The sequence below is a fragment of the Lactuca serriola genome, chromosome 5 (assembly GCF_051521515.1).
Source record: "Lactuca serriola cultivar US96UC23 chromosome 5, Lser_US96UC23_V15, whole genome shotgun sequence".
Classification (NCBI taxonomy): domain Eukaryota; kingdom Viridiplantae; phylum Streptophyta; class Magnoliopsida; order Asterales; family Asteraceae; genus Lactuca; species Lactuca serriola.
The window spans coordinates 114,088,628-114,112,962 of NC_136412.1; positions in this window are offsets into that span (position 1 = coordinate 114,088,628).

Consider the following 24,335-nt stretch of genomic DNA (forward strand, 5'->3'; position numbering starts at 1 on the left):
ATGCCCTAGTGTTTATTGTACATCAATTAAGTTCCAAAAACCCCAAGAGTTTAGAGTTTACGGCCAAAATGGCATTAGGGTCGTAAACCCTCAAGGCTATATAAGTAAGACTTAGCCATTTTGGTTCATTTCTTCCATTTCAACTAGAGAAAAACCCGATTTCTCTCCCAAGGATCTTCAACCGTTCATCCCAAATTGTAAGTACTTCAACCCTAGAGTGTATTAAAGTGTATTACATGCCTAGATATCATTGAAATCATCCAAATATCTCAAGTAAAAGGTGTTTACAGCCCAAGATCCTCTTGGACCGTAAACACTAAAAATGAGGCCAAAAGCGTGCCTTGTGTCCCTATAAACCTTGGAAACAAATCTAGAACCTTCACTTAATGTGTTTAGCACATAAAAATCACCAAAATACCCCATTTATATGTGTTTACGGTTTGGGAACCTCCCAAAACCGTAAACACCCCAAATGCATGTTTTGATGCCCCTAATTCCATCCTTAAGCGTAGAAACTAGCCTACCACCTTACCTTGATGTGTTTAGGACTCAAAACAATCAAGATAACATCACCCATAGGTGATTACGGCTGCAATCAAATGTCAAAATGGTCCATAGGCCGTGAACTCAATTAAGGAGTGAATTGTTGCCCTAAAGCACTTCCTAAGGCTTAAACATGAAATAGGAATGCTTAGTATGACTTAGAAGGCTTCAAAACTCAAAATGATCAAAGAGTAATGAGTTTAAGGCCGTAAAATCATGGGTTTACGACCGTAAACTCAATGATTGATGGTCACAAAGCCTTAAACTCATGTTTTGGTCATTCCACTTCACTTTAATGAATTACATGTGATTCCAATACTTAACCAAGGTGTTCCCTAGTCCTAGAAGGTGTTTTCTTTCATATAGTTGTTATAAACACTATATTCATGCCAATATGTGTCATTATATATCATTTAGGACTTATTGTGTCTTGGGACTACATTCGTGGAACTTCTCATCCGTACGCGCATACCCGTTTGAATCACCCACATCAGGTGAGTTCATACCCCGTAATGAATCTTTTAACTATTTGAACTGTTTTAAGGGGGGAATACAAGTTGAACACAATGATAATTGTGTAAATGTTTGTTATAAACATCTTTCAAAATGTTACTTATGTTATTTATAAGTTGTCAAAACATTTCAAAACTCTTAAAGGTTATGTTACTTTATTGTTATACAAAACTCCATTTTTAAAGTACAAGCATAATGTGACAACCTGAAATTTTTTATTTTATAAGCTCAGTCAGTCAACTCAACTGAGTGTCAAAATCATTAGTACAAAGTTCTAGCATGGTTATAGGCCATTCTAAGGAGTTTTGAGCCTAAAACACTTAAGGATTAAGTGTTAGAAAGTACCCGCTAGAACCACAGTGTAGCAAATCGAACCAAATCCCCATCTAAGTGAGTTCACGGCCACAAGACCATGAGTTTACGGCCGTAAACTCATGTGGCCGTAAACTCAAGGGTATATATAGAGGATTGGGTCATTTTCTCTCATTTCTTCCTTTCTTGGCCGGATTTTCTCCCAAATCCTCTCAACTATCATCCAACCTTCTTCCTTAGATCTTCAAAAAAGTGAGTATTCTATCCCTTGATTAGTTAATACATCTTATTAACTAGCTTCTTACATTGATTTCATCCATGAAAATCATGTTTGTTTAGATACTCAAGAAACACCAAGAACACAAAGAACACACACTAGTGTTCTGGGCCAAATCGACTAGTTCAAGCTCCTATATCGTAAGCACTCTTATTCTAACTTGTTGTACACTAGATTAAACATGTCTAGACCATAGAAACATCAAGAAACAAAGGTTAGATGAGAGTTTATAGCCAAGGATGTTCTTGGGCCGTAAACTCCCTTTTAGGGTGCAAAGATGCCCCAAATTCCTTCCTTAAGCCTAGAGACTAGCCTACCTCTTTACCTTGATGTGTTTAGTACTCAAAACAATCAAAATACCATCACCCATAGGTGATTACAACCGCAAACACATGTCAAAGTTGTCCATGGGCCGAAAACTCAATTTAAGGGTGTATTGGTGCCACAAACACTTCCTAAGGCTTAGACTTGAATTTAGGATGCTTCACTATGACTTTTAGGACCCTAAACAACTCTCATAAACATAAATGGTCTGAGTTTACAGTTGTAAACTCATTAGGGCCGTGAACACCCCAAAAGCTTCAAAGAAAGTGGTCTTCCTCATCCTAGGGAAGAGCTAAGGTCCCAAAAACATCTATAGCCTTCAATCTTGCACTTATACATGAATATGTAACAACCAAAATTTCAAAACAATTAAAACTTTTCAAAAACCATCCATTTCAATATCGTTGTTACAAAAAGGTTTTTAATACATTGTTTAACAGAGTATTTTCCCAGGTTCATTTCATAAAACACCAACGCGATGAACGGTACGATCACGCCTTTGCCTTGCCACAGACTCCTGAGAACCTGAAAACATAAAACCACAACTGTAAGCCCGAAAGCTTAGTGAGATACCCCTAAAATACCAACCACATATACACCCTTCCAGGCCACGACCTTCCGGTCCAAAACATATCGCCTTCCGGCCCATAACATATTGCCTTCCGGCCCATAACATATTGCCTTCCGGCCCATAACATATTGCCTTCCGGCCCATAACATATCGCCTTCCGGCCCATAGCATAAAATGCACACATAACATAACAGATCATAGAACGACCATGCATACCGGGTCACACCTCAGACCAAGCAGCCATACACTTAACATATAATCATATAACAGTTGACAGTCAACAATCGATTAGCAGATCACATAACATATCATTACCCTAACCAAGATACCGGCCTAACCGGTCACTAGCATAACATCACCCTACGAATCAATCAACATACTAATTGCACACATACGCCTTTCCAGGCCATGACCTTCCGGTCCACATAGCAATGCCTTCCGGCCCACAACATGTAATGCCTTCCGGCCCACAACATAATGCCTTCCGGCCCATATTCCGCAATATCATAACAACAGACACTACCCGGATTTCCATCCGATAAAGGGTCAGCCTTGGAGCCTTAAACCCTATTGATATAGTGAGGATAACTCACCTCGAAACTGCCGACTGAACAGATAACCCAAGCTACTCCGATCACTGATACGATCTTCACCTCTGGACAGCCACCAATGCACTGAACTCAAACAATAATCAACAATTACCAAAATACCCCTGGAAACCACTGGTCAACCCTTGGTCAAAGACAAGGTCAAATTCAACCCCTGACTGACCCTACTCGCCGAGTCAACCCGAAGACTCGCCGAGTTCCCATACTCAGAACTTCACTCAATCCGCGACCTAACTCGCCAAGTCACCCCGAGACTCGCTGAGTCCCACAACCTCTGAGTCCTCTCGCACACAAGTCACTGAGTCATCCATTGACTCACCGATTCTCGACTCAACCAGAGAATATCGGAACTCTTCGACAAGACTCGCCGAGTCCAAGAACAGACTCGCCGCGTCTATGGCTATCTTCAACCTACTCGCTGAGTTGTTCATACAACTCGCCGAGTCCAAGGCCATCTTCATCCGACTCACCGAGTTGTTCATCCAACTCGTCGAGTCCCAGCTCATCTTCAAGCAACTCGTCGAATTCACCCATGTGACTCGCCGAGTACCACCGATCTGAATCCATACAGAAGCATTCCAGACCATGCACTTGATCCAAAACATAGATCTAGCCTCCTACAACTCATCCATCACGTAAAGTGGCAAACTTTATGTGAATCCAAAGAGATCTAGGCCTTATTCACTTTATAGCTAGGGTTTGGGACATGATGGCTTCACTAAGCACCCAAACACAGGAACTTTAATGCACTTTGGGCCTTCAATATTCCAGATCTGAGGTAGCAACCTCAGATCTAACCTCCAAACTCTAAAACATACCAAGATATACTCCCCACAAACCCCAAAATGATGAATCCATATGATTGATAGCCCAAGAACGAGATATTACCTCCAAAAGAATGCCCCAACTGCAATGAAACTCGAATCCAAGCAAAGCCCTATGATCCAAGCCTCTTCTCCTTCAAGATTTCTTCAACAAACACCTCCCCAAGCTCCAAATACACTCCAATCTTCTTCAATCACGCTTTCTAGGGTTTCTGGACATCAAGGGGGATCAAAGAGGCTGGGGAGAGGATATAATGTTCTTTAAATAGGGCTCATTCCCCGGATTTAGGGTTTTCTCCACTCAGCACCTACTCGCCGAGTCCATCTTTGGACTCGCCGAGTAGGCCACTTGACTCGCGGCCAAAGTCGCGACCTTACTCGCCGAGTCCATCCATGGACTCGCCGAGTTGCCCTTCAAAATTTACACTTTTATTCCTTCAACTCTACTCTTGCTATTCCGGGATGTTACAATTCTCCCCCACTTAAATTAGGCTTCGCCCTCGAAGCCTACAGCAACTTAACTCCAAGGATACTCCCACAACGCTCCACCTGGCCTTAACCGGACCAGGTCCCTCAAGGCATACTTATCGAAACTCGAACACACTTTCCCCTCCTTCACGGTGTCCTGACCACCGTCTCGAACCGGGCACCAACTGTACCCCCCTGATCATCACTCTCAATAACCGAGAATTGCCCAGGATGCATCACTGCCCCAAATCTCAACAATCACTCGACCCATAAGGGTTAGAAAACCATGACCCATCGGATCCCCGATCCGAATCCCACTTTATCCTATCCGGGACGATTGAGAGACCCATTCTCAATCTCGGAGCAACCCTCACGAGTTCTTCCCTTGCAACCGCATACACATGCTGAACTAGCTCTAACACCCTCAGGTTGGGAAAACCTGATACACTGATAATACCCTCAAACATCCCCCAGGATGAATCACTCACACTGAGAGTTCAAGACTCTCTCTCCCTGCATCCCATCCGAGCCTCTTGGCTCTACACTTGCGGATTTCCCTCCACGACCTCAGCAGACGTTCCAAACTGGATGAGCTTCTAATCCACTGCCGTAAACACGCTGCTCAATGACCATACTCGAATTGCTCTAATCATAACTCTGCTTTTCCGCTTTCACTTCCGTGAACTTGCACTCCCTCTCGGAGTTACACACCTATTACCTCTCTCTCTTCCTTTACCAAGGAATCCACTCGGCCACAATGTCACTCCGACAAATGCCACGACGCTCGCCCAACGCTACACCACCCTTTAGCGTGTCCTCTATCCATCCAACACACTTACTCTGACTGTTCTCGCAGGGACTCTCAAGCCCATGCACTACCTCAACTAAACAAGATCACTACCCGGGGCCAGACCTTCCAATGCAATCACACCGCAACATACACAATCCGCAATCTCAAACTGATCCAACAATACCAACAGAGTCTCCAGCATGACTGGACCGACTCACATAACACATATTAGCCACTCGAGGCTATATCTACGTGGGTCCGTACACCCAAACTCTGTGAACCCTCAGGTTCAAACTCTGGGAACCTTCCGGTTCCAACTCTATAAACATGCACAACATAAATCCCATAGAATTAATGCAGTACAACACATCACGTACATAAAGCATACAAATACTCTAATCACATAACCCCGGACCTACTCAAACTTGATCTCGGCCTGCTTCCAGGCCTCCACAATCAAATGCCCTAGGTCTGTATCCCGCCCCGCATGCCCAACACTCGCTCCTATCAGCCTATACTCTGGGCTGACAGAACACTGCTGAATCCCAACAGCTAAGCACCCTCTAATACTCATCGATCTCCCGGAGAATTCTCCAATTCTCCCCCACTTAAAGCACTGACTAACAACCACCGATCGCCATTAACGACCTTCGAGAACAACCCCGCACAAGGAGAACACTTACACATTGACTGCTTCCCACAAGCATAAGCAACCCTCAGCAAAACACATCTCCTCACTGATCAATCCGCTCAAAAAGAATCCGATCTCCAATTATCCCTTCCATGAATGGAGATGCTACCCGACATTCAAACCAATGCCGCATCTCCACTAATAACCCTCACGAACGATAACCAACGATAGCACAAAGCACCAAACTATAATCATACCAAACCCTCAGGGAACAACAGATACCAAGACGAAAACTCGAAACACGAATCCATAACCATGCCAAACCCGCAAAACGACGAATACCGCATCGAAATCCACACAAAGATACCAGCACAAACAATACACCACAAAAATCGCAAGATAACAAGACATCAGGAAAGAAACATACCCGCAGCTGCATCCGGCACTGCTCTGACCCCCTCTGCCGCAAGCTGATAAGCACGACCCTGAGCCCCTGGGGGCCCCGCTCCACCTTGACCTCCACCTGAAATCCTCAAAGTGGCCGGTGCTGGAGCCTGCACCGGTCCTGCAAAAAGCTGTGGACAGTTGACCCTCAATGTCCAACTTGACGACAATGATAACAAATCCTCAAATCCCGAACCGGCACTGACTGCCGACAATCCCGCGCATAGTTCCCCTCCTTTCCGCACTTGCGGCATGCACCACCGGACCAACAAACTCCGGTGTGAGCCCTCCCACACTTCCCACAAGTGTGGCTGCTCAAATCCCCCACTCTAACATCAACGGTCCTGGACCGTTTCGGCGCCGGCTGCGACTGCATCGGAGCCTGCCTCAACTCACGCAACTGCAACTCAACCTCTAACTCACGTCGCCTGGCGGCCTCCTGCAACTCCAACAAGGTCTCGCACCTCTGCGCAGACACGAACTGTCTGATATCCCCCTTGAGCATACTCAGATATCGGGACATCTGAGCCTGCTTTGAAGCGGACTCAGGGCAAAACATCGCCCTCTCAGTGAACATCCTGGTGATCTCAGTCACCGACTCCGAATTCTGCTTCAGCTCAAAGAACTCCAGAGCCAATCTCTCCCTCTCATCCTGCAAAACATAGCGAGTGCTGAATATCTCTCTGAACTGATCCCATGAAACCGCAGCCCACTGCGCATCTGAGCATGACACCGTGGTCAATCTCCACCAATCCTTCGCCCCGAGCCTCAACAGGTTCAGAGCACACCTCACCCTCAGATCAGCAGGGCATGAACACGCGAAGAAACACCCCTCCAAGTCCGATAACCACCTCATAGCAACAATCGGGTCCTGAACTCCATCGAAGGTGGGAGGCTCCGTATTATCGAAGTCCCGATACTGAAAATCCCTATCAGCTCCTCTCCCTGCCTCTGCTACAGCCACTGTAGCCGCCGCGGCAGCCGTCTCCGCGAGAGCCGCATAGCGCTCATCAAAATACTCAACCATGGTGGTCTTGATCGACCCAAACAGTTCCGGCAACTCAGCCCAGAACAAAGCAGCAACCTCATCATGCAGGATCTCACGAATCCTTGCATCCAACTTGCGCGAGCTCATCTGACCAATAACCTCGGACGGCACAGACCCGCCCTGAACTCCTTCTCCTACTCCTGATCCTGACCCGGATCCACTTCCAGTATGCCTAGGAATCTACATACTGAAAACACCACTAAATCTCAGACACTTCCCGCACTCCTGGGATCCAACTCTCGCAACCCAACCCTAGAGATCATGGTTTCCCTGATACGCGTATGGGTCCTGTGCTTTCAGTAGTACGGGCCCATACTACCTTCCACACCTACCCATATTTGTATGAAGTACTACCACAATACCCTAGAGAACATGCATAACAACGTTCAACCCTCACCACTAGAGGAACACTGAGAATCTCCCATAAGGGACCCTAGGCTACAGGCATCACAAATCAGGCAACATTATCATGAAATCCTGAAGATCCCTAGCCTATCACTAGCATGCTGTTCTATCAAAGCTCAATAAAACAAATATCACGAATGGTAATTTGGGGTTACTTACTGGCTCCGGCTGATCGTACCTCCGCGTTGTCACACCCCCAAACCTGAACGGCGGAAACGTTCGGGGGCGGATGACTTCATGTGGTAACGTAACAAATGAATACATAGTAAAGAAAGCAATACAACCATCATATATATAATTGAAAGTTTACATTTGTCAAAAGTTACATGCTCAAAACTCAATTACAATATGATGTCAAAATACGAGATTAAACTGGCGCCGCAGCATCCCTTCATCAAAAGCGAAATGAATACCTGAAATTACTGATTTCCTGGGACATACAAGTAATTTTGAAAGAGTAGATCAGCATTTAAGCTGGTGAATTTCATAAGTATTGAAGTGACAATGTTTGAATGAACTGAAATGTTTTATCTTCGTTTGTTTGTGGTTAGAAAATCCAATATTTTCTACTAGTATAAAAGTAGCCTTCACTCAAGACCAATGTTTGTTTCTAAAATGTATGTAAATGTAAAAGAACCAATGAATTTGAAAACCTTGTAAATCAATGCATTTTAATACCCCTTGTGAGTTTTATAACCATACTATTGACTCTGAATGCCTATACACAACGTTCTTCAGGCGTTGAAATGTTATGACGTTTGTCACCCCAAACGGTGGACTGCAGCTAACAGTCAGGGCGCGGGTTTGTCAAGCCCGTATAGATCTATACACAAACACCATGCTCCCCCTCCAAGGGATTCTGGTATATAATACAGGACTTGAAATGTGTACTCGAACGTACATGAAGTTAGTGTCTCACAAATCCGTGGTATAAAAACATATCTACTTGTTAAAATGTTATGTTTGTTCTTGTACACGAAAGTGAACTTCTTGAAATATGTGATTCTACTACATAAGAGTTAGAAATTTGTTTCGTAAAACCATACCTATTATAGTTTCCAAAAAGCGTGTCTTGTTTGTTTAGAAATATTGAGAAAAGAAATCACTTGTTTATGAAAGTATAGATTTTTGGTGTAGAGTCTAGGATAGACAAGAAAAATCTAAGAACAGTTTGGTTTATACATGTATTACAACAACATTATATTTTAAAAGGTAAGATGCTATTGTGACATATGTTATATATATATAAAAGTTCCTTTAAATGTTTATAAATCGCATGATATTTGAATATATAACAGTATATAAAAGAGTTTCCTTATGGAACACACGATAATACTCGTGTGTTTTACTTGTAATCCCCCCCTTGAAAGCATATAAAAGTATTTAGAATAATTAAAACGGTTGATTAAGGGGTATGAAACTCACTTGAAAGTTTGAAGATAGCGAGATGGAAAACCGGGCAGAGTTTCGTCTCGGGAAACGGATTTTCCTCGGGATTCTCGGGAATCTCGGGAGTAAAATCGACCTTCAGGACTTGAGCCAAAAAGACCAGAGTTTCGGGTTTGAACGGACACGGAAAACGAGGCAAAGTTGGGAGAGAGAGAAGAGAAATGAACCCTTTCTTTGGAAACCCTCGCATTCTATTTATAGGAAGGCTGGTCTGCCTCGGTACGCGGGGCGTACGCTCGTACGCGCTGCGTACGCGTACGTCATGCATGACCGAAGCCTCGACTGCCTCGGTTCGGATGGGACGGGTTGTTGGGTTCTCGGGTCGGATGGGACGGGTTGCTGGGGAGGTGGGTCGGATGGGACGCCGGGTCGGATGGGACGTCGGGTCGGACGGGTCGGACGGGTCGGATGGATCGGATTCCTCGGATATGGCGACGTGGACGATCCGAGGCCAATCCTCTCGGTTACGCGGGGCGTACAGGAGTACGCAGCGCGTACTTCGGAGGAGGATGCTGACTCCCCTTCGGATAATATCCGAATTTTGAATTAAATAAATAAATAATATATTTAATAAACTTCAAAAATCCATATCTTCTTCATACGAACTCCGTTTTCGATGGTCTTTATATCCTTGCGTAGGTGAGACTACGCTCTACAACTTTCGTTTAGACACCGTCGGCAAATTCCAAAATTATATTTTTATTATTTATTAAAAATCCATCGTGTTTAAGGAATTTCTTAGAAAATTCATAACTTCTTTATCTGATGTCGGTTTTTGCCAGACTTTTTACCGCTGGAATACCATTGTCGAGACCTTCGATTCTCGTTTAGGTCATTCCGGCCAAAAGTCGCTCGATCTCCGATTCGAGTTTTTAGCGGTCTGTTGCTAAGCCGAACTTGGAAAAATCACATCTTCGCTATATGAAGACGGATTTGGGCGTTCTTTTCACATACGATCATGGTTCAAAGACATTTAATCATAGAAGGAAATTAAATAGAACTATTTGTATGTTTTATTATGAAAGTAAATTTTATTACTTAGAAGCGGTTACAATACTTGACCCATTCTGGTCCTTACAAGGAGTTGAAATATCGGGTTGCCACATCATCCCCCCGTTAGAGAGAATTTCGTCCCGAAATTTAAAGTAGCAAAGATACTAGTGAACATGAAAGAGATGAGGGTACTTTTGTTTCATCTGATCTTCGCGTTCCCATGTGAATTCGGGTCCCCGCTTGGCGTTCCAGCGAACCTTCACGATGGGTATGCGACTTTGTTTTGTTTGTTTGACCTCTCGATCCATGATTTCTACTGGCTCTTCCACAAAGTTGAGGCTCTCGTTGATCTCGATCTCGTCGAGTGGAATAACAAGAGTCTCGTCGGAAAGGCACTTTTTCAAGTTTGAGACGTGGAAGGTTGGATGGATGTTACTAAGTTCGCGCGGTAGGTTTAGCTTGTAAGCCACTGGGCCGATTCTGGCAAGAATCTCGAAAGGCCCTATGTATCTTGGATTTAGTTTCCCACGCTTTCCAAATCGTATTAAACCCTTCCACGGTGAGACCTTTAATAAGACGTGGTCTCCTACCTGGAATTCTAAAGGTTTCCTCCTTTGGTCAGCGTAGCTTTTCTGTCGGTCTCTTGAGGCCTTCAATCGTTCACGAATCTGAACGATCTTCTCTGTTGTTTCACGTATGATCTCCGGACCTGTGAGAGTGCTTTCAGGAACTCTTCCTCTAGCTAACTGGGTATCGCCAACTTCAGTCCAGCACAGAGGGGATCTGCACTTTCGACCATAGAGGGCTTCAAACGGAGCAGCCTTTATGCTTGTATGATAACTATTGTTGTATGAAAATTCGACAAGGGGTAAATGAATATCCCATTCCTTTCCAAAGTCAATCACGCAGGCTCTCAGCATGTCTTCTAAAGTTTGTATTGTTCTCTCACTTTGTCCGTCTGTCTGTGGGTGGTAGGCTGTACTCATGTCTAGCCTAGTTCCCAGGGAACTTTGTAGTGATTGCCAGAACCTTGAAGTGAATCTACTATCTCGATCGGAGATAATGGATATCGGAACACCATGCAGTCGCACTACTTCCCTTAAGTAAGTTCTTGTCAGCTTCTCCATTTTGTCAGTCTCCTTGATGGGTAGGAAATGTGCGGATTTGGTCAATCTGTCGACAATGACCCATATGGTATCGAGTCCAATTGTCGTCTTGGGTAACTTGGTTATGAAGTCCATAGTAATCCGCTCCCATTTCCATTCCGGTATCTCTGGTTGTTGTAGTAGTCCTGACGGTTTCTGATACTCGACCTTAACCTTAGCGCAAGTAAGACATTTACTCACGAAGGTAGCAATTTCTGCTTTCATGTTAGGCCACCAGTATAGTTTCTTAAGATCCAGATACATTTTATCTGAACCCGGGTGAACGGAATATCTTGAATTGTGAGCCTCGGTCATGACTACGTTTCTGAAACCACCATGATTTGGGGTCCAGATTCGGTCCATGAGATAGTAGGCTCCGCCACCCTTGACTTCTAAATTCTTCTCCATTCCTCGCAGGGATTCACCCGCCACATTTTCAGGTTGCAAAGCTTCCATTTGTGCTTCCTTAATTTGTGTGGATAGGTGGGAATGGATAGTCATGGTCAGAGATTTGACCCTCCGACCAGTGTATTCCTTTCGACTGAGGGCGTCGGCTACTACGTTGGCCTTGCCAGGATGATAACGAATTTCGCATTCGTAGTCATTCAGTAACTCAACCCATCGTCGTTGTCGCATGTTGAGTTCCTTCTGATCGAAAATGTGTTGAAGGCTCTTGTGATCGGTGAATATAGTACTCTTTGTTCCGTATAAGTAGTGCCTCCAGATCTTCAGAGCAAATACCACTGCTCCTAACTCGAGGTCGTGTGTCGTATAGTTCACTTCGTGTGTCTTAAGCTGTCGGGAGGCATAAGCGATAACCTTTCCTCTTTGCATAAGAACACAACCAAGTCCTTGATTTGAAGCATCGCAATACACTACGAAGTCTTCTATCCCTTCGGGGAGGGATAGTATCGGTGCGGTGCACAAGGCCTGTTTTAGTGTCTGGAATGCCTTCTCTTGTTTCGCTTCCCAGTCAAAGGCCACTCCTTTCTGGGTTAATGAAGTAAGAGGTTTCGCAATGCTCGAAAAGTTCTTTATGAATCTGCGATAGTAGCCAGCTAGACCTAGAAATTGACGAATTTCTGTAGGTGTCTTTGGTGCCGACCAGTTCTCAATAGCCTTAATTTTGGAAGGGTCCACGTGTATACCTTTCTCGCTAACAACGTGACCTAAAAATTCGACTCTTCGAATCCAAAATTCGCATTTAGAGAACTTCGCATAGAGTTTCTCCGTTCGCAGTGTTTCTAGGACTTTTCGTAGGTGTTGACTATGCTCTTCCTCACTTCGAGAGTAGATAAGTATATCATCGATAAAGACGATGACGAACTGATCCAAGTAAGGGCGGCATACCCTATTCATTAGGTCCATAAATACTGCTGGTGCATTGGTTAATCCGAACGGCATCACCACGAATTCGTAGTGTCCATAACGAGTTCGGAAGGCTGTCTTTGGAATGTCCCTCTCTAGAACTCGTAATTGGTGATATCCGGATCGCAGGTCTATTTTGGAGAAGTAGTTCGCCCCTTGAAGTTGATCGAATAGGTCGTCGATACGGGGTAGAGGATAGCGGTTCTTGACAGTAAGTTTGTTCAGCTCTCTGTAGTCGATGCACATACGGAACGATCCGTCTTTCTTCTTTACAAACAAGACCGGTGCTCCCCAAGGTGAGAAACTTGGTCTTATGAATCCTTTGTGAAGGAGTTCATTAAGTTGACTGGAAAGTTCCTGCATCTCTGCTGGTGCAAGACGATAAGGCGACTTCGCTACTGGGGTAGCTCCTGGAATTAAGTCGATTCTAAACTCGACTTGGCGTTGCGGTGGTAATCCTGGCAGTTCTTCTGGAAAGATATCGGGAAAGTCGCGTACTACCGAGATGCTCTTGATGTCCTTCAGTTCTTGACTTGTATCGACGATGTGCGCTAGGAATGCTCGACAATCCTTCCGCAAGCACTTTCGAGCTTGGATGCACGAAATGATGCGAAGGTTTGCACTAGATTTGTCGCCGTAGATAACTAATGTTTCGTTGTTTGGGAGGTTAAGACGGACTGCTTTCTCAAAGCACATGATGTCGGCGCGAAGAAGGCTCAACCAATCCATGCCGACTATGACGTCGAAACTTTTAATTTGAACCGGCATGAGATTGATTGGGAAAGAATGGCCGTCTAATGTTAACGTACAGCCCATGTATATGCAATTTGTGTTTTCGGTTTTTCCATTGGCCATCTCTATAGTGAATGATTTTTCTAACTTGCTAGGTTTAGGTTTAAGTAAATGAATAAAGTTTTGACTCACGAAACTTCTCTCCGCCCCACTATCGAATAATATGCATGCGTATGAATTATCGAGAAGGAACGTACCAGCAACAATAGTTGGGTCAGCTACAGCTTCGTTGTGGCCTATTGTGAAAACTCGTCTAACACCTCCGGTGCCTGCTGCCTTAGGACAGTTTCTCTGGTAGTGGCCCACCTCGCCACAACCGTAGCAAGCCTGCCCTACACCCGCACCGGGAATTTGAGTGATCGGCTTTGCGGGTTCCTTGCAGAAACGGGTTGTGTGCCCTTTCTGGCTGCAGTTGGCGCACTGCATAGCTCGACAAAGTCCATGGTGGTGGTAATTGCATTTGGTGCATTTTGGGAGGTTGCCTATATAAGGCTTTGTTGGGTAGGTATTTGTAGGGGCTGTAGCAGGTACAGTGGCCGCATTTACTGACACCAGCTGTTTCTTTGCGGATTCTTGGGAAGATCCACCCTTCCCTTTAATCCATGCCCTCTTCCTGCCATTGTTGTTGTTGTAGTTGTTGTAGTTGTTGTTTGCTTTCTGTGGGGCTGGTGCAGAAGTGGTTGAGTTCTGATGACCTCCGTAGTCGATCAGAGATTGTGCCAGTTCCTTAGCACTTTCAAAGGTGTCAGGTTTAGAAGCTAACACGCTTGATCGCATTTGGGGCGTCAGTCCCCAGATGTACCTTTCTATCTTCTTGCTCTCGGGAGCAATCATATCTGGACAAAGGATTGCCAGCTCGCAGAATCTGTTGGTATAAGTAGCGATGTCGGTACCCACCATTCCGAGAGTCCATAGCTCGTGTTCAAGCTTTTGAATTTCTCCCCGTGGGCAGTATTCTCTCATCATCATGGCCTTCAAGTTCTCCCAGCTTATGGAGTTCGCCACGATTAGGGTGAGTACTTTAACGTGGCCATTCCACCAAGTTAAAGCTTTATCGAGAAGGGTGAAAGTTGCAAATTTGACCTTGCTGTGCTCGGGGCAGGAGCATATTTCAAAGACTGCCTCCGTCCTTTCGATCCACTGCCTCAGGGCCATCACACCACCAATACCATAAAACATCCGGGGCTTGGCATTAGTGAAGTCCTTATAGGTGCATTCTCGAGGTGGTCCATGACTCTCGCCATGGTTGGATGGGTGTGTGCCAGATCCCGAGCCATTAGTACTTGAGTTATTGATCTGTGACATGGCAGCTGCCACTGCTGCGGTGACTGCTGCTTGAAACATAACAGCATCAAATTGGGGTGGTGGAGGTGGTGGTGGTATAGGTGCTTCCTCACCGTTGTTTCGCCTCGGATTCCTACGCGGAGGCATCCTTCAACTATAGATTGAAAAGACAAGGATAAGAATTTCATAGAATGGAAAATGTATGTGTCTCATGAACTAAATCGCTATAGTTCAACAACAGATGATAGTATGAGTCTTACAATAGAAGAATGAAAGTTATTTGTAAGACTGAAGGTATGAAACAAGTATTTGGGGTTCTCAAAGACCATTCAAGGTTCGAACGAAATACTCAACATAGTAGTAATAGTGCCACTTATATTAATATAAAAGTTGTTACAAAGATCATGAAAATTTGACCCCTATAAGGGTCTCCGATTACAAAGTTCGAGAAATTTAAAGACTTTTAGCCGAGGTCCTAAGCTATAACAAAATTTGAGTCCTTGACAAGCACTACTTGCGTCGAAGGTTGCGCTTGGAGCTTGACTCTGTATCTGATTGCTTTGACTCCATTAGACGCCTATCGAAAGCGGCTTGTTGTTCCCTTAGTTTGGCGAGGGCTACAATCATTTGCGCTTGAAACGCTTCGGTTTGGAATTGAGCGTTGTCTTGCATCTTGTCCAGCCTACGGATGTCAGAAGTGTGAACCTGCACTTCCACGTTGATATCCCGGAGTCGGCTAGCTTGTACTCCAGACTAATAGGACTGATTGGCTAACTTACCCACCATTACCGGGAGTGCTCGATCAGCCGAACCTCCACCGCGGACATCATAGAAGTCCCGGCACATGCCGTAGGGAGGGCGTAGGTTCTGCTGTTGGCTCCAATGGTGGAGGTGACTTCCCCAGACGGGAGTCGGTCCTTGAAAGTTCCTTACGAAGACGGGAGGTTGAATGGGTGGTGGATCGATAACTTCCGGCTCTGAGTCGGTACCGGAGTCATCACCCACTTCTATGGGTTCCTCGTCCTCTTCGGGATCATCTTCGATCCATCCTCCGTTGCCTTGGTTGGGAAAGTAGGGGTCGCCAGGGTGGTGAAATCCAGCCATTTGGCTGTACGAGAAATAGGGTTATAAGAATTGAGTAAAGCCGGAACATGTAAAACATGTAAGTTAAACTAGTTTAGATAGCAAATACTCCTATAGTATTTAAGTGCTTGTGTTTGATTCTTGTAATGGTTTGGTAAGTTTTGACTTGTTGCTTACTACGATCATTCCTCGATATACGTTGGTCCAATCTTGGGCAAATATAGTTGATCACGCTATATTTGTCCAAAATCTGATTATATATATCGAGTCCCAATCGTAGTGTCAACTTGTCTAAATACTTGTATAGTTGTATAACATGAAAATAGTTCGTGGTAGGCATGTATTTGTACTTAAATGAACTACCAATTTAAGTTGAACGAAATGCTGCTTAAGTGTAAAAAGAAAATTTGTTTTGTCAGAGAGTATTAGTCCCCTAAGCATTTATAGTTTGTATATCTTATGTGGTTCGATATACTTAGTTCACTATAAACATTGCTCTGATACCAATCTGTCACACCCCCAAACCTAAACGGCGGAAACGTTCGGGGGCGGATGACTTCATGTGGTAACGTAACAAATGAATACATAGTAAAGAAAGCAATACAACCATCATATATATAATTGAAAGTTTACATTTGTCAAAAGTTACATGCTCAAAACTCAATTACAATATGATGTCAAAATACGAGATTAAACTGGCGCCGCAGCATCCCTTCATCAAAAGCGAAATGAATACCTGAAATTACTGATTTCCTGGGACATACAAGTAATTTTGAAAGAGTAGATCAGCATTTAAGCTGGTGAATTTCATAAGTATTGAAGTGACAATGTTTGAATGAACTGAAATGTTTTATCTTCGTTTGTTTGTGGTTAGAAAATCCAATATTTTCTACTAGTATAAAAGTAGCCTTCACTCAAGACCAATGTTTGTTTCTAAAATGTATGTAAATGTAAAAGAACCAATGAATTTGAAAACCTTGTAAATCAATGCATTTTAATACCCCTTGTGAGTTTTATAACCATACTATTGACTCTGAATGCCTATACACAACGTTCTTCAGGCGTTGAAATGTTATGACGTTTGTCACCCCAAACGGTGGACTGCAGCTAACAGTCAGGGCGCGGGTTTGTCAAGCCCGTATAGATCTATACACAAACACCATGCTCCCCCTCCAAGGGATTCTGGTATATAATACAGGACTTGAAATGTGTACTCGAAGTTAGTGTCTCACAAATCCGTGGTATAAAAACATATCTACTTGTTAAAATGTTATGTTTGTTCTTGTACACGAAAGTGAACTTCTTGAAATATGTGATTCTACTACATAAGAGTTAGAAATTTGTTTCGTAAAACCATACCTATTATAGTTTCCAAAAAGCGTGTCTTGTTTGTTTAGAAATATTGAGAAAAGAAATCACTTGTTTATGAAAGTATAGATTTTTGGTGTAGAGTCTAGGATAGACAAGAAAAATCTAAGAACAGTTTGGTTTATACATGTATTACAACAACATTATATTTTAAAAGGTAAGATGCTATTGTGACATATGTTATATATATATAAAAGTTCCTTTAAATGTTTATAAATCGCATGATATTTGAATATATAACAGTATATAAAAGAGTTTCCTTATGGAACACACGATAATACTCGTGTGTTTTACTTGTAATCCCCCCCTTGAAAGCATATAAAAGTATTTAGAATAATTAAAACGGTTGATTAAGGGGTATGAAACTCACTTGAAAGTTTGAAGATAGCGAGATGGAAAACCGGGCAGAGTTTCGTCTCGGGAAACGGATTTTCCTCGGGATTCTCGGGAATCTCGGGAGTAAAATCGACCTTCGGGACTTGAGCCAAAAAGACCAGAGTTTCGGGTTTGAACGGACACGGAAAACGAGGCAAAGTTGGGAGAGAGAGAAGAGAAATGAACCCTTTCTTTGGAAACCCTCGCATTCTATTTATAGGAAGGCTGGTCTGCCTCGGTACGCGGGGCGTACGCTCGTACGCGCTGCGTACGCGTACGTCATGCATGACCGAAGCCTCGACTGCCTCGGTTCGGATGGGATGGGTTGTTGGGTTCTCGGGTCGGATGGGACGGGTTGCTGGGGAGGTGGGTCGGATGGGACGCCGGGTCGGATGGGACGTCGGGTCGGACGGGTCGGACGGGTCGGATGGATCGGATTCCTCGGATATGGCGACGTGGACGATCCGAGGCCAATCCTCTCGGTTACGCGGGGCGTACAGGAGTACGCAGCGCGTACTTCGGAGGAGGATGCTGACTCCCCTTCGGATAATATCCGAATTTTGAATTAAATAAATAAATAATATATTTAATAAACTTCAAAAATCCATATCTTCTTCATACGAACTCCGTTTTCGATGGTCTTTATATCCTTGCGTAGGTGAGACTACGCTCTACAACTTTCGTTTAGACACCGTCGGCAAATTCCAAAATTATATTTTTATTATTTATTAAAAATCCATCGTGTTTAAGGAATTTCTTAGAAAATTCATAACTTCTTTATCTGATGTCGGTTTTTGCCAGACTTTTTACCGCTGGAATACCATTGTCGAGACCTTCGATTCTCGTTTAGGTCATTCCGGCCAAAAGTCGCTCGATCTCCGATTCGAGTTTTTAGCGGTCTGTTGCTAAGCCGAACTTGGAAAAATCACATCTTCGCTATATGAAGTCGGATTTGGGCGTTCTTTTCACATACGATCATGGTTCAAAGAAATTTAATCATAGAAGGAAATTAAATAGAACTATTTGTACGTTTTATTATGAAAGTAAATTTTATTACTTAGAAGCGGTTACAATACTTGACCCATTCTGGTCCTTACAAGGAGTTGAAATATCGGGTTGCCACACGCGTCCTCCTTTTACTTAATTTAAAAACCATTTTAATTTCTCTTTTAAAACCTTCCTCGATTTGAGACTGGAGTTACACGAGTGTTCCTCCAATTCGCTCAAACCAAGGCTCTGATACCAACTTGTAACAACCAAAATTTCAAAACAATTAAAACTTTTCAAAAACCACCCATTTCAATATCGTTGTTACAAAAGGTTTTTAATACATTATTTAACAGAGTATTTTCCCAGGTTCATTTCATAAAACACCAACGCGAGGAACGGTATGATCACGCCTTTGCCTTGCCACAGACTCCTGAGAACCTGAAAACATAAAACCATAACTGTAAGCCCGAAAGCTTAGTGAGATACCCCCAAAATACCAACCACATATACGCCCTTCCAGGCCACGACCTTCCGGTCCAAAACATATCGCCTTCCGGCCCATAACATATTGCCTTCCGGCCCATAACATATTGCCTTCCGGCCCATAACATATCGCCTTCCGGCCCATAGCATAAAATGCATACATAACATAACAAATCATAGAACGACCATGCATACTGGGTCACACCTCAGACCAAGCAGCCATACACTTAACATATAATCATATAACAGTTCACAGTCAACAATCGATTAGCAGATCACATAACATATCTTACCCTAACCAAGATACCGGCCTAACCGGTCACTAGCATAACATCACCCTACGAATCAGTCAACATACTAATTGCACACATACGCCTTTCCAGGCCATGACCTTCCGGTCCACATAGCAATGCCTTCCGGCCCATAACATGTAATGCCTTCCGGCCCACAACATAATGCCTTCCGGCCCATATTCCGCAATATCATAACAACAGACACTACCCGGATTTCCATCCGATAAAGGGTCGGCCTTGGTGCCTTAAACCCTATTGATATAGTGAGGATAACTCACCTCGAAACTGCCGACTGAACAGATAACCCAAGCTGCTCCGATCACTGATACGATCTTCACCTCTGGACAGCCACCAATGCACTGAACTCAAACAATAATCAACAATTACCAAAATACCCCTGGAAACCACTGGTCAACCCTTGGTCAAAGACAAGGTCAAATTCAACCCCTGACTGACCCTACTCGCCGAGTCAACCCGATGACTCGCCGAGTTCCCATACTCAGAACTTCACTCAATCCGCGACCTAACTCGCCGAGTCACCCCGAGACTCGCCGAGTCCCACAACCTCTGAGTCCTCTCGCACACAACTCACTGAGTCATCCATTGACTCACCGATTCTCGACTCAACCAGAGAATATCGGAACTCTTCGACAAGACTCGCCGAGTCCAAGAACAGACTCGCCGCGTCTATGGCTATCTTCAACCTACTCGCCGAGTTGTTCATACAACTCGCGGATTCCAAGGCCATCTTCATCCGACTCACCGAGTTGTTCATCCAACTCGTCGAGTCCCAGCTCATCTTCAAGCAACTCGTCGAATTCACCCATGTGACTCGCCGAGTACCACCGATCTGAATCCATACAGAAGCATTCCAGACCATGCACTTGATCCAAAACATAGATCTAGCCTCCTACAACTCATCCATCACGTAAAGTGGCAAACTTTACGTGAATCCAAAGAGATCTAGGCCTTATTCACTTTATAGCTAGGGTTTGGGACATGATGGCTTCACTAAGCACCCAAACACAGGAACTTTAATGCACTATGGGCCTTCAATATTCCAGATCTGAGGTAGCAACCTCAGATCTAACCTCCAAACTCTAAAACATACCAAGATATACTCCCCACAAACCTCAAAATGATGAATCCATATGATTGATAGCCCAAGAACGAGATATTACCTCCAAAAGAATGCCCCAACTGCAATGAAACTCGAATCCAAGCAAAGCCCTATGATCCAAGCCTCTTCTCCTTCAAGATTTCATCAACAAACACCTCCCCAAGCTCCAAATACACTCCAATCTTCTTCAATCACGCTTTCTAGGGTTTCTGGACTTCAAGGGGGATCAAAGAGGCTGGGGAGAGGATATAATGTTCTTTAAATAGGGCTCATTCCCCGGATTTAGGGTTTTCTCCACTCAGCACCTACTCACCGAGTCCATCTTTGGACTCACCGAGTAGGCCACTTGACTCGCGGCCAAAGTCGCGACCTTACTCGCCGAGTCCATCCATGGACTCGCCGAGTTGCCCTTCAAAATTTACACTTTTAGTCCTTCAACTCTACTCTTGCTATTCCGGGATGTTACAGAATAACCATGAGTTTACGACCGTAAACTCCCTTGGGCCGTAAACCCATGGTAGTAAACTCATGTGAGTGTCATTCTACCTTCATTTGTTGAATCAGATGTGATTCCAACACTTGGTCAAGGTCTTTCCTAGTCCCGGAAGGTGTTTCCTTTCATATAGTTGTTATAAACACTATATTCATGCCAATATGTGTCATTATATATCATTTAGGACTTATTGTGTCTCGGGACTTCATTTGTGGAACTTCTCATCCATACGCGCATACCCGTTTGAATCACCCACATCAGGTGAGTTCATACCCCGTAATGAATATTTTAAATATTTGAACTGTTTTAAGGGGGGGGGGGGAATACAAGTTGAACACAATGATAATTGTGTAAATGTTTGTTATAAATATCTTTCAAAATGTTACTTATGTTATTCATAAGTTGTCAAAACATTTCAAAACTCTTTTAAAGGTTATGTTACTTTATAGTTATACAAAACTCCATTTTTAAAGTACAAGCATAACTTAGTAGAGAAACGAGTCTTTTCAGTAATAGTCCAAGTAGAGCATTAGTAAACTATTATAGGTATAGTTTAGGAGAATGCTATTCATTACTTCTAGTACAATGAAGCACACAAAGGGACAGTCCAGTTCATGAGTCTATACTAACGCAATACGTTAACATAGATTCGATATCAATATACGATAACAGAACAGAACATAGTAATGTGCTATAGCATGGAACGCTTTTAGGATCTAACTATACCAATGAATCACAACGCATTGTGATATTTATATTTGGTATACATGATCATAGTAATGTGGATGTTCGCGGCTTGCACTCATGCAGGGGTCGCGTGTAGTTCGTAGAATCACCTGACATGGGAGCGTTTTGATGGGTTTTGGTCATAAGAACATCCTATGTGCTCATACAAACCCTAATGCTTGGATCTAGGTTTCTCTATTGAACATGCAAGTTATCCAAGACTATAAACCCAAATTCTAGCATACAAGTAATCATATAAACATAAGAATGGGTTTAAGATATTACCTTGATTGTTATGTAGCAATAACAATCCCAATTCCTCCTTGTATTGACTTTAGAAAGCTTAGAGTCACAAATGTCACTCCTCTAATGGTTCGCAAACACCAAGAGCAAGAGGATGAAGAAGGAGAGAGGATGGAGGCTTCCCTAAAACGTGTGAAACCCTAGAAGGATGCTTAGCCACGTTTTTGGGTCATAAGGGATGTATATATAGTTAGGCTAATAGGGTTATCTAACAAGGAAACCCTAATTTGGATGCTTAAGCCCTAAGCAACCCATGGATCGCTTTCCTTAAGGCCTTGTACGATTTCCTTATGGGTTTCCCCATAGAATTTGTCCACTCCTTAATACAAGGCAATCCATGGCCCAAATTACATTTATCTTATAATTACAATTCCAGTCCCTTAAGTTTAATTAATCTCTTTTAGTTACAAAACTAATTACCAATTAATTATTGACTAATATTAATTAAGCAATATGATTTCTCCTTTAATATATTATTCTCATAATATATTAATAAATCATATTTAATCCTTTCTCTCCATAATTCATCCTATCAAGTTGCTTTGGTGAAGGCAACCCAAAAGGACCATGCACCATCGGGTCAAGTACATACCAAAATAGTTATGGACTTAGACACTAATCCAATAGTCTCCCACTTGGATAAGTCTAATAACTATTATGCATATGACTTCAGATCCTGATCTGCAATCGTAGCTTTCCAAAGCCGTTGTCAACTCTGATCCTATCAGATACGCATGTCCTTTAGATAAGGGATCATATATTCCTCCATTCTAGATATCGTATGAGACATGATTTCAAATCATTCTCTTTATACTATTTCTCAATTTCCCATTTATGACGACTGACTAATTGAACAAATCAAATTAGCCCTAGCCCGGCCGAGCATTTACGTTTGTCATCACTAAATCATCGAGAGGCCCAAAGTTATCACTTTTATTCTTCTTTGGATAAAAGGAACGGATAAACTTTGACTCAATGCTCGCTTGCACTTACTCACCGAATCACACACAACAATATGTTTTATAACACCAAGTTACTGGTGCGTTTACGTATTATCAATGTGCAACCAATTTGCAAGATACAACTCACACATCTCGGTTTCAAGAATATAAGATGTTATCGTCTCACTAATCACTTGTGATACAATTCATGGAGTGATCCAAGTGAGCGTGGGTTTAATCTAATGCTCAAATCATATTCATAAACACTCATGAATGTTGCAACAAACATTTGTTTATGTCTAGTACTCTTATAGACATTCCACACACCAATTCATGACAGTCTTCATTTATACCTACTTCCAACATATGAACGACTGTGGCCCGTTCGAATAATTTGACTGTTCTTAACCAATTAAATTATTCAGGAAGTCAAAACATGCAAAGTGAAACACAAGAATAATACTAATACCATATGGCCTCAACCCTTTGAGCATAAATAAAACACTTTTTATTTATCGCCATATCGATTACTCATTATTTGTCATTTCGGGTAATCAACTTCTTACTTGAATTATCACACTTGTCCCATGCTCTTAGCATGCACACAATGTTTACCTATGGTTCTTACTTTGTGAAATAGATCAAATTGAACACATTTCTAATCATTCTCATTTCACAACTCCTAATCCCTTTCCATAAGTAAAAGAATATCAAATTCTTGCCACTTATAGAATATATTAGATTCTACCATTTTATGCAATGATCCTTTCGTAATATCACTGCACCAAAGTCACAAAGACTATTGCCAATTATATTACAAAGTCCTCTATCGGATATTGTTACAATACAATTCCTTAGATATGATGTCTCTCACTCAAAGTACTTTCCTTTGAACATCCTTTTGCATAAAAGTTTCTAATCTAGACATATATTTCCAATATTCAATTCCCAACATGGACACGTTTCCATATCTTCCATATGATAACTCATTCTTAATAGAATCTTATCTATTCATAATAATGTCAATATGGTCCATCCAATATGGAAACATTTCCATATTTTCCAATACTATACTTCCAACTACTCACAAGCGACCAATCCTCGGTGAACTTTGGATTGTCCTTTGATAGTTGTTTAATTATCTTAGTCAAAACCGATTCTTGTCCTTTTTCCCTCTAAATGCGCTAGACATTTGGAAAATTTTAGAATGGTAAAATATTATAGCCTATGCAATCGATCCTATACCCGAAGCGTATGGGACACGATGCAAAATGTCTTACATAAGGATTTGATACTTCATCAATCTTCTGCCATAATGTTTTATTTGCTATGTCCTCAAAATTCGAATTGTGAAGAGGAATGTCGTAATCA